General features: G+C 34.0%; 1 protein-coding gene across 5 annotated transcripts in view; it reads right to left on the reverse strand.

Annotated features, from left to right (window-relative positions):
- The window catches only part of tox (thymocyte selection-associated high mobility group box), a 253,725-nt gene that overhangs the window by 107,487 nt on the left and 127,585 nt on the right, over nt 1-18,653 (reverse strand). The gene's annotated exons all lie outside the window — the stretch shown is intronic.

Raw genomic sequence — 18,653 nt, forward strand, 5'->3', positions numbered from 1 at the left:
GCTACTCTTCAACCAATCTCAAGTCTCTGTTGAAAGCAGCACAGGAAACCAAAATGATGGGATTTATTTTATCAGGTTAGGGGCTTCAAATGCACAACTTAATGTTATCTTATTGATTGGAGTAATTTCCCTCTGTCCAATTACACTCTATTATAGAGGTTTCCATATCTTTTCTGACCTTGACCTTCAGTATTTAAACAATATGTTAAAAATACAACAATGTACAAAATGTTGTGTGAGCTATTTGTTTAATAATACTGTATTCATTGTTATGAGCCAGAAGACCATTTTACACTTTAATTTTTTCAGGAATCCTGAAGATTTTCTGCGTAAACTGTGATCAGAATACATTTCTGATAGTTTCAAATATATATCAAACTGCTGTTGTAGGTAAAACATTTAGCTTTAGTGCCTCCATACATTTTAATGATAAACAAACCATCACTTTAGCCGAGCATTTGTTTATAATGCCCTTATCAACGCTGATGGTGCAGCTGTCTTTTGTTATCCATAAATTGTGGCCATTATTATGTCACTTTATTGCTGATCTTCCCCCATCTGCATCAGAGGTTCCTTGGCCTTTGTTATTCTGCCCAGTCTACCCATTTCTGTCTATGGAACAAGACATGAAAATGGTTGTGCGTCAATTTTGTCAACTTAAGCAATCCTAGACTATCACAAGGCTCTGCTACATTAATGGACCTTGTTGCTTACTGTCTCTTATTACAGAATGCCTATAAAGAAACAGGAAGGCTGATTATGATTATGCATATTCCAAAAGACCATGGACTACAGTTCCTCAAAATGAAAGATGATGCATTAAATGAATGCTGATTGCCTCTTTGAAGCATGTTGCTGATTTGAAATGTTCCAACATATCAATGACACGAGAATGCAACCTTTTTCAAAAATACATTTATAATTTAGAATTATAATATTCTTTGTAAGAGTATATAATAGTGTAGATTCTGAACCATTGCTTTAGGTAGTTGCTGATGAATAAAACTAAATGTTCCCTTTAATTGTGTAGACATACCACCCTCTTCCCATCATTTTAGTAATCTTGCAGCTATTCCTGATGAAGCTTAAAATGTCTCCTAAACATTTTTAATGTTAGGGCAGTCAAACTGAAGAAAAATCCAAGTACTCTTAAAAAAAATAACTACAATGACTAAAATGTTTATTCTGGATCATTCTATGCCTACAGACCCAGATGTGTACCAGTCTTGTAGTGCACACTTTCTAAAGCAATTTCAGTATTCATTCATTGTACATATTTCTCCTATTTAAACTGATGCATTCAGAGCCCAGTATTGATTGGTGCTGTATCAGACACTGTAGAATATCTCCTTTTCCCTGGAGTCCTGACTTCTTCTTAGAATATACTGTTAAAGGAGATGATTTTAAAGAGATACAGCAGACAGCAGAATTATAACACTAAAAATTTCAACTCAACAAATGAATTAAGAAAATGCAGAAAGAACATTTGCAAGAACCAACAACAAAAACTCATTTTGATTGACAAGATTAATGTGGCAGCTGAAACTAAAGTATACATTTGAAATTCTCCCCAGCTTTATGAAATGAGCCAGACCAGTTCAAGAAATATTTCGCACCTTATTATTATTACCAGCTAGCTGAACCAGGGGACTATACTGCTGAGGGCAGCATGATTAATATTAAATGTCGAGGCTCTCAAGTACAAAATGTGGACAAACAAAAAAAGAATGCACAAACACTAAATTTAAATGCAAATAAACACAGTTGTATGCCATGTACTGTATCAGAATCAGGGCTTAGTGCCCATATAAATAAAGGTAATCACAGAAGAAATGTAACATTTACTTCTATACATTATTAACAATAGGTTCAGACTTTTTCAGTCAAAGTTGAGCAAATGTACTGTAAATCCTTGGATGTTCACCAACTACAGAGAGGTGAGGACCAAACAGAAATAAAAGCAAGAGGAGCAAGCAAATTCTCCTTAATGGGAATGCAAGCGTAGCTTGAACAGGGATGATAATCAATGGATTGTTATTATTTTAGATAACTGTCTAGCAATTAAATTTGGAATTTGTAAATAAAGTTTAAATGGGCAGCTGGTAGTTTTATTCAGTATTGGTTCTAAGGTAACTTACACGTGTTTTAAAAGGAACAAAATTTTTCCAATGAAATTAACTGGAAACCTGTTTGGGATTGATTACTTTGTTGTAGCCAGTGTCTCTAGGAAGGACTATGGCTCTCTCAATTCTGTAATGGGACAAAGTGGATTAGATAATGAACAGGAGTTTTGTGAGTATGCTGTATTAAAGCTGTATACTTTTCCAGACAATTCTGTGGACATAAAAATCATGCAGTAGTAAACATCAGAGAAGAAAAATAATAGAGTAACAATGTAACAAAGTCAAACGAGGTCAGTCTCTGTCTGAGAGTATTGTGGCATCATACTATTTTGAGTTATTATTGTTTATGTTTGGTTCTTAGCCTATTTATGTTGCTTTTTCTTTGTAAGTAGAATCTCTTAAAGCCTGAATGAAAACCTTACTTCTCCAAAAAAGATTTCCAAGTAAAAGGCTTTCTATGGCTTATTCCCATACAAAGGTTTACATGGCAACATTGTCAAAAATTAAAGTGTTTCTGAAATTTACTTAAAAGAAAATAAAAAGTAGACTTTCACAACAAAAAATTCTATCATCACACATCTGCAGGTGATCTGCCTAACATTTCTAAGATCACTAAAGACAGACATTGCATTTGATACAGCACTCAATTCCTCTGCCATTATGTCTTTGTCTGCTTAAATTAATCTTTCATACAGATTCAAGATGGGTGCCACAGATTGGTTACAGACATAGCTGGCAATAACTAGATAGTCTGAGCATACTGAGGCTAAATAGGGGCATTTTATGCTTAAGATATGATACAGTACTGCTTTTCAATGTACAATATACCTAAAACACAACATTTGTTAAGGCTGAGAGAGCCGAAAAAAGCACTGCAAATACAGTGATTAAAATTTAATTCCTGCACTCGTGCAGATGGTTTCCAACAGAAAACTCACTTCCTCTGACCTAAGAAGCTTTGGTTGTCTCGCTGCAACATGTATGGTTTGCATAAGATTTATTTAGAAGAAAACCAATTAAAAGAAAACAAATGTAAACAATGGTAACCTGTGCACTAAAATGAAGCAGCTTTTTAATTTTGAGTAATGAAGATGTCAGGCTAAATGCTAGAGTAGTTTAACTTAATTAGGTGGCCTATTTTTCTAGGCAGCCTTTCATTTCCCTTTGCAGCTCTGCTTGTATGAAAGGCAACAAGAGCAATTTTGTCTGTAATGAATACCTCGGGGACTGTACACAGTAATAATTTGAATGTTACATTGTAGACTGGTTTCAGTAACTAGTTTGGGCTTGTTGAGCTGCCAGAGTCTGTTACAATAACCAGATAAATCAAAATAAATCAAGATCTGCCAGCTGTGACATTTATTGGGTCAAAGATCGTCAGAGTGAAGCAGAATTTACTGTCAAAGTTCTGAAAACATGGGATAAAAGTAGAGATTCTTCTTTTCTCAGTTTTTTATTGGTTCAGTTCCACAAAATCTAAAATCATATTGGGGATACTGCCTTCACATTCATTTACACTTGGAAATAACTTTTAGGTGCAATATTTGCAGTGGATGAATTACAATAATATGACAAGTTCTTTAAAAAGATGTTATGGGGAAATGGTGGACTGATGGTATGAATGCATGCCTATCATCTATGGAAGCTGTTATTCTGATATACAGGTAAAACAATATTTAAATTGTCAGGGGCTCAATAAGAAAGGTTTGACATGTCATTAGATAGCTAAAATTAACATAACATTGTCAAAAATGCTTAATACAATTGTGGTGTGTGGAGGCCCAGAGCCTATCCTGGCAGAATCAAGAGCAAGGTGGGAGCTAGCTCTGAACAGGTTCCTCCTGCCAGTCCATCAGAAGGCCCATTCGCACATGTCAATTTAGATTCACCAATTCAATTAATTCTCACATCTTTAAAGGATGAATTGTTATATACAGTTAAAACTGCCAATACTACCTTTACACAAATATGTGCAGGATATCTACCATTATAGTATAAGAATTTTGATTAGGAAACATTTTCCAAAACACATAAAAAACATGTATACTAATCACAAAATCAATCAAACAGGTTGGAATCACATGTAACGATTCTCTTTGTAAGGAACAAAGAAGCAAGTTCTTTGTATTTTAGAGGTTTTCAAACAGAATTTAAGTTCAGTTATACTGAGTTTCTTAAATAGTTATAATTAAAAACAATTATGTTTCTGGTTCAGTGGTGAGTTAGTTCTTACAGTGAAAGAGCCCAGTTTCATTTTGTAATTCTAAAGTTGGAATTCAAACCACTTAACAGAGCACCCCTGTGTGAGATATACTTGAGATAAGTGGATCCAGACTGGGAAATAATTCAAGTCTTTATTTATATGCACAAAAACATGGACTAAGTCAAAGACAATTTATTGCCAGACATTGACACTACCAGTAATTTATTATTAACCCTTGTGTAGGGGGTATCCAGCTAGCAATAGATTTTTCTTTGTAAGGGCCCCATCAGGGTGGCACATAGCAGAGCTAGGTACCAGGACAGACAGTAAGCCATACAAAAAGCTGGAAAGCTGCTACACATGTGAGTGTAAGAACACACCAGCTGCTAAGTTATGGTACACCTGTACTGTGTGAATTGCAAAGCTATTAAACTTGGGCACCCAGCACAAATGACAGAGAAACGAGAAGAAGTGAACTGCAACCTGGGCAGATGCATGTGATGCTCTCCCAAGATAATAGAATTCAGATGAATATCATGCAAGGAGCATGTAACCTTACATTTGATTTCCATCTCGTGATGCGTGAGAAAACTAATGTCCCCAAAGAACACAATAGAGGCCTTGTCAGATTACACACTTTTTCCAAGAATCTTAAGAACAGACTTCGTTTACATGATTTTACAAATTGGAGGCAGTCGTTGCATGCTCACGTGACTGCTAGTTGAGTAGTCTGAAATACTTAGCAACTCAGCACAACCAGTCTACCACTCGCCCTGGACAGGTTTGATTTTGCATTCAATTGCTAGGATGGGCTCTGTGTGTATGAGAGCTGAGAACCAACGAGAGCTCACCTGGAAGTACAACATACATAATACTGTTACAAGGAATAAGAAACATGGGTGTTTTGGACCTCTGGAAACAGAAGAGAGATTGATCTGTCTAATGTTTTGTGTTTTACTACTAAACTCACCGTACTTGGAAAGCACTTATAAAGCATCAATTTTGTTAGGCAGCACATTTTTGACTGTCAGAAAATGGGATGACCTCATGATACTTTGGAAATGTTATATTGTGCTGGAAATTCATCACCGAGTCATCTTAATTATTACGCTTTTAATATTACTAGTCGTGTAAACAGACATCCTCTGGCAACAAGATCAACAACTGTAGCTGTCAAGTTTGATACTCCATTTGACTAGAAGTCACATAACCTGCTAACGACTTAAGACATCCTATGAATAGTGAAAATTTCCAAATCAAAACTTATATGTCTCTGGAAAATTTTTACCTCACAATTCATCATGATCTGTGAATTTTCATAAGCAGGTGTGCATGTCAAAACTTTTTAAGATGCCACTTTGCCCCTTAGTGAATGGGAGCAGGCTCTGCTATGGTCTGGTGCTCTGTCTGTGCTTGGTTCCAGCTTTGCACTGATGGATAAGGCCTGGCCCCCTACAATTCTTTAATGGATTAAGCAGATTTTACGATATGCTGTAAAACTGAATGTTTCAGCCTATGTAAAATATAGTATCTTAAAAACATAATAGAAATTGGAAATTTTGAAGATTCAACATTTATGCTCAAGATACTAGACATTTACTCTGCAAGTAGCCTATGTCAAAATTTAGCAATTATTGATAATGGTATGCTCTGTATATATTCTTAGGCATATACAAAAGCTTCAGCTACAGGTAATAGCTACAAAGCTATTTTCTTTTACGTTTGGTCTTACGTTGTGAGTTCAATACAGGGTTGCAAAAAGTCAAACATTACAAAGACAGCAATGGGCACAAGGCAGAAATCAACCACTAATGGGATGCCAATTCACTGCTGGGCTCACTCATGCACACCCCCACACTCACTTACACATTGCTAATTCAGAGTCAGCAGTCAGCTTGGCTGCTTGTAGCTATTCAGTACATTTGAATACATACTGTACTTTACAACCAGAAGCACTGTATTTTCTTACAATATTGCTTACCTTAGCAATTATTGGTTATTGCTCTGACCATAACACTACTCAAATATACTGCATCTTGCAATAATAGGAGGGAAAAAAATCAGATGTCCACACCAGTCTTGTTCATCATTCCAATGCAAATACCAAAATAATGGACTGCTTGTGACACTCTAAAATCTGTATTCATTATGCACACATCCTCAGGCTACAGCTACAAAACAGATGTGCCATGGATTCTCAAGAAATGTGTTGGTACATGAAATACATGAAGTTAAAAATGTCACACAAATAGAGCATTACACTTAAATTGTGAGGCAGCTAAGAAGCTAGGGCGGAAAGACTGTGGTACAGTATAATGTGCACAATGCCTAATCAACAGCTTTTGTCTGAGACTGACAGAAGTGAAATGAAAAAAAAAAAACAATTCCCCACTGCACTGAAAAGACCTCTTATTTATGTAAGCAGCTTCTAAAAAGCTACAGGTAATAATAAAGAAAAAGCACTTTAAATTACATATGAAAAAAGTTGGAATAGCTTTACATAACTAACTTGCAATAACTGTCCTGTGTGATTTCACTTTCTTCTGAATTAAGAAAAGCATATTGTGAACCGGAAAACAGTAGATGAAGAGAAGTATCAACATTACTAAATTCTTGAGAATGAATAAATCTATTAGTGTACTCCCTACGCAATTTTCACTCTCTGTCCAAATTGGATTATTCCAATTCAGGTTCAACATAGGCCAAAATCTGCCCTGATAAGATGCAGTCCTTTGGTGAGCACTAGTCTGCTACATGACATATTCACATCCATCCAAAATCATTTGTTGACATGGCCAATATAGTGTTATCAGTCATTTGGCTTTACATGCTTCTGAGGTGTGAAAAGAAAGCACAGTAGCCAAAGAAAATCCATATAATCATTGGAAATATATAGGCCACCACACAGGAAATGCTCAGACTGGGATTAGAAGTCGCCATTCTGAAGGTGTGATGGAGCATGGTCAAACTCTGCGAAATAATCTGCATACCTAGTCTGGTTTCATCCCACATTCCAAAGACCTACAATTCAGGCTGATTAACCACTCTATATCAGTATGAGTACCTTGGTATCCTGGCCAGATTTGATTTCTGTCTTGTGCCTGATGCTGCTGGTATAGGTTCGCCAACCTATAACTCTGTATCAGAAGAGATGGCTTTGACAAATGAAAAATAATTACACAATATACAGTATTTTGCTTACCTTTTTAGTTAGTACATTAAAGGAATACTCCACCCAAAAATGAGTCACCATTGGAGTTTATTATATTTCTCTAATTCTTCATGAAAAACATGAGATTAATTTTTTTTCTCAGCCCACTATAAACTACAAGTATTTAAAAAAATATAATTTTTGGGTGGCATATTCCTTTAAGAAGATAATTGGGAAAACATACAGTAAACGTTTTTTTACTGGTAACACTGCTTTGTTTTTGTAAACATAAATACTAGAAACAGAGTCTAAGAACTCATGGCTTGGAAATCCATAAAATGGAGGCATGTGAAATGATGCTTATTTAAAGACATTATTATTAATATGTTGTGTAATTTTCTAGCGTGCACGGTTGCAGGGAGGACAGGAGTCTATCCCTGCTAGCACAGGGCACAAGGCAGGAACAAACACTAGACATAGTGCCATTTCATTACAGATTATTATTATTATTATTATTGTTGATTAAAAACACTTCTCACAATTTACTTAACACTTCTTACAATTTTTCCATACTCAAATTTGTTTGTATTCAATTTTAAAATACAGAACGTACCGGAAACTTTAAATTGATACAAATGCAGTGCTAAACACAAATATGATCTGGAAAATCAGTACATATTCATAATGCACACACCTTTATGCAATACAGCACATGATGAGTTAATAAAGATTCTTTTACTATCATTATCTTGAAATCCCTTCTTCTTAAAATCTCCTAAATGCCCATCCGTTAGAATTGGGCTAGAGCCTATCTGAACAGCAAGGCGGCAACCAAATCCTGGCCAGGGCACCAGTGCATTGCAGGTTCCACACCTGCACACACTGCCAATGTTAAATCACCAATTAACATGGCATGTCTGTCTTTCATTTGACAAAGCGTGAGAAATACTCAAGCAGAAACTGGGCTGAGATGCAAACTCCACAAACTCAGTCTCACAGCTGGGATCTGAACCCAGGACTCTGGAGTTATGAGTCAAGAGTGCTAACTACTGTACCATTACTTTATTATTAAGCAAAATTTTTCTCATTAATAATGTAAGGAAAAATAAATTATAAGTAATTAATAATGGCCTTGATACTACCCTGAACCTTGAAAATTTGGGGTGAACGTGTTAAAGACAGTATAAAGAAGCATAAAAAGTGAAAAAAATCCAGAATATGCGCTCAGCTTATTGTTTTCAAGGTTCAATTAATTGGAAGAAGTTTTATTGCAGTAGGAATTATTTATTATAATTCAAACATAATAATGGATAAAGAATGCATTAAGGGGAAGAAATATTTCTATTTAAGAAATGGAGATAAACTTTCTTTAATTCACTTGCATAACATGATACCAACTTCTTTCGCTTTCACATGCTGCTGAAATCTTAAAATAATCAATAAACTTTAGGTTTATAATACTAACCGTACTCTATAACTGTATTACTAACTATGGCATTACTCTCCATCCTTAATTTGATTTGTTAACGTTGTTTATTTTCCTGTTTGCTATACTGTACTATAAAGCAATAACTCAAGTAAACCCTGGAAAAGACTGATGATGTTATGTATAAGCTCTCTAGCAATTTGAATAGTTCTAATAGGCTATTCAAGTATTTTTATTTACAAAAGATATTTACTACTAGTTGATTATGATAAAATGTTGAAATATACTATTGGCTTTCATAACATACATTAAGTGTACAGAATCAAGTAATGCATTATATTAATGTATTACTAAGTGTCAAAAGTATAAAATGTTAAGTATTAAGTTTCCATATGTATATTTAGGTTAGTACTCTTGCCTTAAGGATTGGCCGTCTAAAGTTCAAATCTCACTCCTGGTTACTGTCTCTGTGGAGTTTATGCATTCTCACCAGTATCATCATGGGTTTATCTCTGATTTCTCAGGTCCCCCATTACTGCAAAGACCTGTGAGATGGACTGACAGGTTATTAATGTGCATGTGGGCCCAGTGATGGACTGGAACAGTTGATTTGTGCCTGCTGGTATAGTGGGTTTGAAAATGTCATGTATATGTATAATAAATATCTATACATCTGTACATCCATATCTATACAGCTATACATCTATACAGGTTAGTAGTGATCTAAAATTGGAACTGAAACTATTCTTGAATCTGTTCTTTGTTTTGAAAACTGTTATGTCACTTGTGAACTTTCCTTGAGTTTTCAGGCTTGGGACCTTGCACTGTTTTAATCAAAATAATGAAGAAAGACAATAATGTGTGATATTTTTTAAAACTGTAACAACATACCATATCAATATAAATAATATTGTTGAAAACCTGCCAGAACCAAACCAAAAAACATGAGTGGCAAAGTTTTAAGTAAACTATTATTTTCAGTTAAACCACTGGTTTTCATCAGCAGCATTCGGGGAAACCCCTGTGGCTGTGGTGTTTATATCAAATGATATCTTTATCATTTGCCAATGAAAACATTAAATGAAAATCATTTCACTTAGTGATTAAAAAAAAAAATAAAACTGCTTCCAAAAACTGGATGTTTGTATTGATGTTGAACAAACTTGTTCCCTTTTTAATTCATTAAATTATTATCATGTCCTTTGACCTATCACTTTAATAGAGTTACTTCACTTATGTTATTGTTTTGTCTAACTCAAGTTTGAAGACCATCTTTGGTACATGGTACTACATATTTATTTAATATTGGGTTTATTTTGAAAAGACTGGAAAATTTCTTTAAAATGTAGATGTGAAAAAAATAAACTACATCGGAATGTAGAAAAAAGCTGAAACTTACCAGCCTTTTTATAGTCTATGCAAAAGAGAGGAAAGTTCAGTAAGCTTATTATTCAAAACATAACACACATTTTCAAATTATTAAAAGAAATCATTTACAATCTAATTTAACTACTGTCACCGACAACAATACATGTTTAGACTAAGTTTATGCAGATTTTGTTAATTTGCCATTAATAAAAACTTCAACAGTTAATCATAATTCATAGTAAATTGTAATATAACATAATATTCTGCTTCTGCTTAATATAGTTCAGAGTTGTGAGGGGTCAGAGCCAATCCAAGCCATAGAGAGAGCACCGGTTTATCACGAGCCCCACTGTAGTACGCATCCATACTGCCACAGGGGCCAGTTTGGAATTTCCAGTTAATTCAACCTGTACATCTTTGGAAAATTGGGAGGAAAGCTGGTGTACCTCAGTGCAAACCACCAGGGACATGGAGGGAATGTACAAAATCCTCAATAACATCATCCAGGCTCAAAACTCAAATCCAAGACACTATATCTGTGAGGCAGAAGCAAGAACCACTGTGCCACCAAGCAGATTATAGAGTTTGTCAAACATATCATTTTAGCCATGAGCTTAGATGCTCAAGAGTTATAGTTCAGTTAAGAACTTCAAAATAGCTTTTGTTAAATGTATAGACGTAAGCAACTGCTCTGTAAAATAACTGCAACATGACCTACTACAACCCTAGGAGTAACACAGGGTGCTAGGAACCCTGACAACCACTTCCATAGACTGACAAACAGACATACAGCATGTCCTACATAAAAGCTGAATGTGACAGACAACAATTTATTTTGTATATAACACATATATGGCACACCAATTAAGTCTGATGTTTGATTACATTAGATTGTAATTATTCTTTATTGAGGAATAAACAATCACCCCACATTATCACACTATACAATTTAATTTTATGCACATAAATTTCACAGAACAAATTTCATATGGATCCAAACAATCTGATTTAATTTCCATTGGACTTTTGCACAGCGCTCTAGTCAGTTCAAGAATTATAAAAGAATGCTTTTACAAACATTTTCAACCTCTTTAGAAGCTAGGAAAGGCTTTGTGAACTTGTGATTCTAACACCTAAAAATGAATGCGTTAGTAATAAGACTCTCAAAATACAGAATTGCCACCAAATACAAGTCTATTGATGATGCAGCAGGCTGTATTTTGTCCAGCTAAGTTCCTCAACTTTACAAAACCATCTGGAGTCACAATAACGTGTCTGCGAAATCTTTAAATTGCATAATGGAACAAGACTATGTGTAAAAGAACCTTGTGTTAATGTTAGAAAATTTACATTATTATCAGGCTTTGCCGGAAGAGGAGGAGATGTGTTTATTCCATGCACGTCAACATGCCTTTTAATTCAAGCAACTGTAATATTCTCTGTGAATTACATTTACTACAACTATACTCAAGGTTCAAATGCAGTTACTTATAATAGCAGATGTTAACTTAAAAAATCCATCATTTTCATACAGACAGGTAGTGTATGTGTACTTTCTCTAAAATGCTTAAACCAAGAAAAATAGAAAAATATAAATCATTCTCAAACCTAACGGTAAAACCACAAATGTTGTTTATCAAAACCAAGAATGTTGCTTATCAAAAAGCACTGGAATAATCAGCATTTTGCAATATGTAACATTAATGCATGAATGTGCAAGAATGTGATAGATTGCTAAGTTGAACTTGCATGAATTAAAAAATAAAGCATTATGAATAAATTGTAATATCATAGTATGTTTTTTTTAAACTAATATGATCTAATTTTCTATACTATGTTCTTATAAACTTGGTCAATATTGGGTGCACAAAGCCAGTCTTAACAGTACAATCAGGAAAGTGAATGAAATCCACTGCATAAACATCTTCTGAAGCAGAAGCAAACCTTTTTGGTTTTTAATGACAGCAACATTAAATGAAGATAGAGGAAGATAAAATGAGATTAGTCAAGACAGTAGCAAGTTTAATGAAAATGTTATTCCTTGTTCTATAATTCAAAAAATTGTCTGACTAAAAACATGCAACTTCAGTGATAACCTAGGGTAAAAGTGGGATTAGAGAACCAGACCATTACTCTTAGAGACATGTGTAAAGTAATTATTTTGCGTCTTGAATTTCACCAGTATCCTGCTTCAGAGTACATTCATTTGTGCAAAAAAGCAGTTATTTCTGTATTTTCCATTAGTTATTACATTTCTAACAAAGGACAAACAGACATTCAATTCTGTTTTCTTAGCCAAGCTTTTTGCCAAAATTAATATTATTATTGCAAGGACATGATGGAAATTATTTTGTCTTAAAAATCTATCTACATGGATGTTTTTTCTTGTTGTGAAACATTTTTCTACCATGAAGTTTAGAAGAGAGATGTAGTTTAGAAAGGCCCTAGCCTGCTGCTTATGCTCCTGTAACGTGCTTTTGGAGTATGGATGGCACTGTGATGCAGTAGTCCTGTTATCATCATTTATTCTTCATCCTTAATTTGAATCCTGAGCCTGGGTATGTGTGGAATTTGCACATTCTCCATAGGCCTGTCTGTGTCTTCCTATGAGTATTCCATTTTCTCCCAACATTCCCAAACATAGATGTGTTAGGTTAACTGTCAATTCCAAATTGAACCAGTATAAACAACAAAAAATACTTTACATATTTTAATATTTTAGATCCTTTATTTTTGCTGTATTTTTTCTTTTCAATAAGGTGCAAACTCATCTTTATTTATGATTTTGTGCAGCACATTTTCACCTTTGAAAACAAATGTGTCAGTATCTAGAGCAGAAAATATTCAATAGCTGCTCGCAATTTTATTTTGTCCAACCCAGAATTGAACGTTTGGGATACAATGCAAAGAAAGGCTTTTTTTTTTGCTTTACTGAACTCAATAAAACGTTTCAGTTGTGCTAACACATTTACAAAGGTTTCTCTAATAAGAAATTAGCATTTAATCATAATTAATTAAGGATGGGCTATGAGAGTTTACCATTAGGAAACAGGAGTAATGGCTGCTGAAAATGGGGCTTTACAGTCATATGTGAATAATAAATTATAATTCAGTCATTTCAAATAGTAATAGCCCTTTGCAATAAAAGTAATTTCCTGACCATATGTTTAAATCAATCTAATGGTATCTTGACAAAAAGAAGTATCCATTTCTAATGATTTCAAACCTATGAATGCTATTGCATGTATTACTTTATTTTTTATATGACATAGCTGTCAATCTATTTTTAATTCTTGCTTAAATTTATATGAATGACTACATTTTGCAATGATGCTAGTACTGCAATTTTTTAAGTTTCTAGTGATGCTGATGGAAAAATACAAATTAATGAATCTATCTCTTTAAATTAGTTTCCTTTTTCAATTTATGAAAAGAGCAATGGAAAATAGTAAATAAATGTCATTTCAATCCTTTTAATAAGGATAAACTATACTGAAAAAACTTTAAAGGTAAATGTTGCATTAAAAAGAATATGGCATGGTCATTATTCCAAATGTTCTAGCTAAAGTGCCAATGAACAGGAATTATTTGAAATTAATAAAATCAATAATACATAAATAGCAACTTTTTGCCAATGTTAAACTGAGTAGAAACCACCATGAATTGAAACAAATCTCTTTAGTGCTTCTCATTAGCAGAACATTTTCTATTCTAATCAGTTCATCTACAAAATAATTATGTTTACTTAAATAGCTGCTGAGTATACTGCAGTCCTTAAAGTAGGGAGGAAGCGAGTCAATAACTGCTAAGAGCCAATTTTCTTTAGGTCCCAGTGATACTGCCCGAATCTCAATTATATGAGAAAAGAGTCTCTTCTGATTATGTAGCAAATATTCCATAGCTTCTTTCATTTGGTAAAGCTGAAATGATTTAACTCTAAATATAGAAATCTCTATAGAGGAGAGGAAAGGTTAAAAAAAAGAGTACTGCTATGGAGAAGTTAATTATCTTTACATGAAAGATTTCTTAAGTGAATGGGAAATGTGACTTTGTTTTTTATATACGCTATTTGCAATCAAGTACTTTGATTAATTATTCAGTGCTTAGGCTGGCAGGATGGATTGAACATGGGTCAATACAAACCTCTTATTTGAACAGTGGGACATATATGGTGTACAATCAGGCTCTTGGTGGTGTTTACTAAAGTTAACTATGTACATATTGATTTTCCACTAAACAATCAAACAAATAATTTATGTCTTTAATCTAAAATTCATGCAGGCAAGCATTTGTGATCTGAGCCCTAACAAATCACACCTATGGCATTTTTGCTCACTCAGTATATGTGAATAATTTTAAAAAGTATTGCACTGGCCTGGAAAATAGTTGGGTGACTCTAAGTAAGTAATGCATTTTGAAACGCTGGGCCAGCCTCCAGCTGCTACATACATACATGCCATTTTAATATTTTACCATTAAAATATTTAGCTGTTGTTTCATAAAATGTATTTTTGATGTCTAAGAGCTGATGCTGTGCTGTCCCTTATTACACTTTTTTCTAGGTTCAATAAAATTGATAATGATTTCAAAGTTTACTAAGAATGCTAGAAATCAGTATCAGGATTACATTAATATCCGTAAGCATGTAAATATGCAATCTTAAATAAAAAAGATTTTAAAAAAGGGCTTTGATTATTTCTGCCAAATTGATATTTGATATTGACGGGTGCTCAACATGGAGTATTGCATGTTGAAAAAATTCTTGCTACTATACAATTCATCAAGAAAGCAGAAGCACACACTGAATATCAAAGTTTCTGAATATTTCCTGGCTTTTTCCTGGAGCATGCAAACAAACACACGCACACAAGCACAAATATACCATCTGCTTTCAAAATTCCAACTGCATGCTCCATCATGAATGTTGTGAGGATAAATTCAATCTAATTTAAATCTCACTCCCTTTACCTCTTGCTGGCAGCACTGGGAACCGCATGCTACCATTTAATCTTAATAAAGGCCATTCTGACTAATGGCTACATGAGTTTCAGGAAAGAGAGATCAGATGGACAAAGAACTAATATTTTTTATAATGTCAGATGACAGTTTTTTTTCCACTTTATACCACAGCCTGTAATGAAATTGCTCACCTATAACTGAAACATTTAGGTTTTGATTTCCAAAGAAACCATTTTTTTCATTAGGAGTGTACTGTATATTGCATGAAGAAGAATAACCTTAAGTAGAAGAATATCTGTATTTCGAAATACAGTACACCCTTACAAAATGTACCTAAAGTAATATTTAAAATACTTTATGTAATAAATTCTTGTTAGTAAAATGATATTTGAAAAAAAATATGGGTATGGCAAATAGCCCTGGAATTTTTCCAGATAATAATAACTTGCTGAATTCATACTTCTGGCTACTTTCCAGAACTGGTTCTCTGCAAAAATCATTACAAGTGCAGAATTACACTATTTGCTTGAAGCAACATTAGAAGAACAGTAGCCTGCCATATGTTGTTACTTAGCAGTGTCTATAAGCCCTAAAGCATGTACTGATTTGAAAATTGAACATAAAGGATCATTTTCAAGTGGCGCTATAGGGCAAGTTTTCTAAGATTACTAGACGCATCCAGATGTGTGATACTTACCGACTGGAAAAAAAAGAAACAAACAAAAGGAAAAGCATTTACAAGGACAATTTATGAGCTCCTCAATGTTTCTGGTTGGCAGAAAAATTTAATTATGCAACAGTGAAAGCTTGGGCAAACAGGTGTTAATGAGCGAGAAGTTATATAGGGACACTGATGTAACAGCTTTCACTACAGTATAATCATATGTTCCTGAATGTATGTGAATACATATCTTAATACATTATGTGAATCAAACATATACATACACAAATGTACAGTATGTATATAGTAGGCACTCACTCACAAAAAAAACATACACTGTTTACAGAAAGCATGTTTTGCCAAATGCTGTAAAACACAATAAATATAAATCTTTTTATATATATATATATTATAAACAAAGATATATTTCTTTGGGTGGCACAGTGGTTGGCAATAATATCTTACAGAGCAAAAGGACTATGTTTAAATCCTTGTTTGGCCACTGTCTATTTACAAGATGTGTGGTAAGTTATCTGGTGACACTAAGCTGGCCCAGTTTGAATGAGTGAGGATATACCCTGAAATTGACTGGTTCTTGGTTTGTGCTCAATGGCATTCCAGCTAGTAAAATCTCTTCAAGTATCTGTTAATTTGCTTACTTATTGTATATATAATGTGTACGGAACAGTGTACATTAAAAAGCTACTATGTCATATTTTACTTAATATCATCCAGCAATAACTATGAAGAATTAAACAACATATAAGGTTATTACTTTTTATATGCAACTGTATTATATATATTTAAATATAAGCATTCATTATCAGCATGATCGGGCTCAAGGCAGGGCTCAACTTGGTATGGGGTGCTAGTCTATCACAGGGCATACTCACAAATTGCCAAAGTATCAAGGTGCCAATTGGGAATTTCCTATAAACTTTAACCTTGTCTTTCAGATGTTGCAGTATCATTGGACATTTCTTGAGACTTCTACAAAGAAAGGATCAAAAATACATACAGGCAGTGACCAGGCCAATCACCTGGGAGTGTGACACAGCAGAGCCTACCACTGCATCACCTGACTTTTCCTCTTAATTAATAATAAAAAAATGGACATGCTTCTAATTATATGTACAAACATTTGTTTTTAATTGAAAAATCATTATGTCTAATTATTTCTTGTCAGTTATATTTCAATAAGGAGTATATTTATGTCTCCACTTTCAGTACTTTCGTTTTATGCTTCTTTTAACTTCTAACACTTTTAATGTAACATTCTTAAAACATCTGAAAATATTTTCAGATATACAGCATTTCTTTATAATGTACTGTACATAACATTCTGGCTATATGCATATATTGTCAGGCAAGTTAGCGTCAGTCATGTTATATAGTCTTGGTCTGTCTAAAATACTTATGGGAAGGATCTATGTGTAATACAATCAGTAACTCAGTTTACATTTACCCTAGGATGGAGGAGAACTCTCTTGGGGCCTACTGACGTCACTTACACTCCTGGGACAGCAGCCCCATCTCTTCCTCTAACTCGACTACAAAATACAGCAGCACAGGAAGTCATATATCACACTGCACCAGACTTCTGACCGTGCAACATCCCACGTCAGAAGGTCGTCTTTTTTTTCTTAAAAATGGCCATTATATCGCTAGTGATAATATTTTCAGCTGTTCTAATTTTTCCTGTAGAGGTTTATTTTCAACACTGAACTTTAGGTTACCTGTGGTACCCCAATCCTGTATGTATTTCTCTCTCTTATTTTACTATATATTTATTATATATGTATTATAAAATGAACATTGGTACATGCAGTATATATCTGCGATGGCACATGACATGTGTGAAAAGCCACACATTGTATGTTTGTTTACTCATTTCTACAGACCAGACATAGACCAATGGATTGATTTGATCTGGTTCACACAGTAATGGAAATTGGTGACTGAACTGGCATATCATCAAGTTTCCATTCTAACACTTTAGCCACTGGGCTAATACTACCAGACAAGTCTACAATTATATAAATGTCATCAACTACTGAAACCTTTTCATGTGTAAAAATAATAATTAATATACTACATTTTTTGCAAATATTTTAGAATCTTGTGTCTTACATGGTGCCATTTTTAAGGTATTTATTGGAAGAGCTCTTAGACTTTCAGCTACATATTGAACCTATAGCTTAGTTTGTTTTTACTAATAAAGTGTAATGTACAGTATGGTAAAATACATGTTCTGTAAATTTTGCATTAGTATACTGTAATTATGGTGGAGATAGTACACCATATTCTGAATTGCATCTGTCATTTCTTTATTCATTTTCTGACCCATTTTCTAATTGTACATGAGCAAACAATTCCTTTAGAAGGATTTTCATATAATGTCATTTGTAGTCAAATATAGATTTTTTTTTTTTACCTGACTTCACATTTTGAGCACTAGAGGATTAAGCACCAGTGGCCTAAAGGCAAAACATTCAGATTTTCCCCTGTGACATGAATCTGTTCTGATGCCCATTTAAACAACATATTTTGCTCTTCACATAACAGAACCAGAGCTTCCCTTGGTTCAAACACAATGCAGAGGAAAGGGAAGGGGGAGGGGTACAGAGGAGTTGTTGTTCGTCTTGCATGATTATACATGTCTGCTTCATTTGTGTTGTACTAGGAACTGTTTTTGTAATTTAATGAAGAGACCCAAAGGAATGTGGGCATTCATAACTATAATCTCCTAAAGAAAGAAGAAA

Source organism: Polypterus senegalus, chromosome 5, assembly GCF_016835505.1.
Source record: "Polypterus senegalus isolate Bchr_013 chromosome 5, ASM1683550v1, whole genome shotgun sequence".
In the NCBI taxonomy this organism is placed as follows: Eukaryota; Metazoa; Chordata; class Cladistia; order Polypteriformes; family Polypteridae; genus Polypterus; species Polypterus senegalus.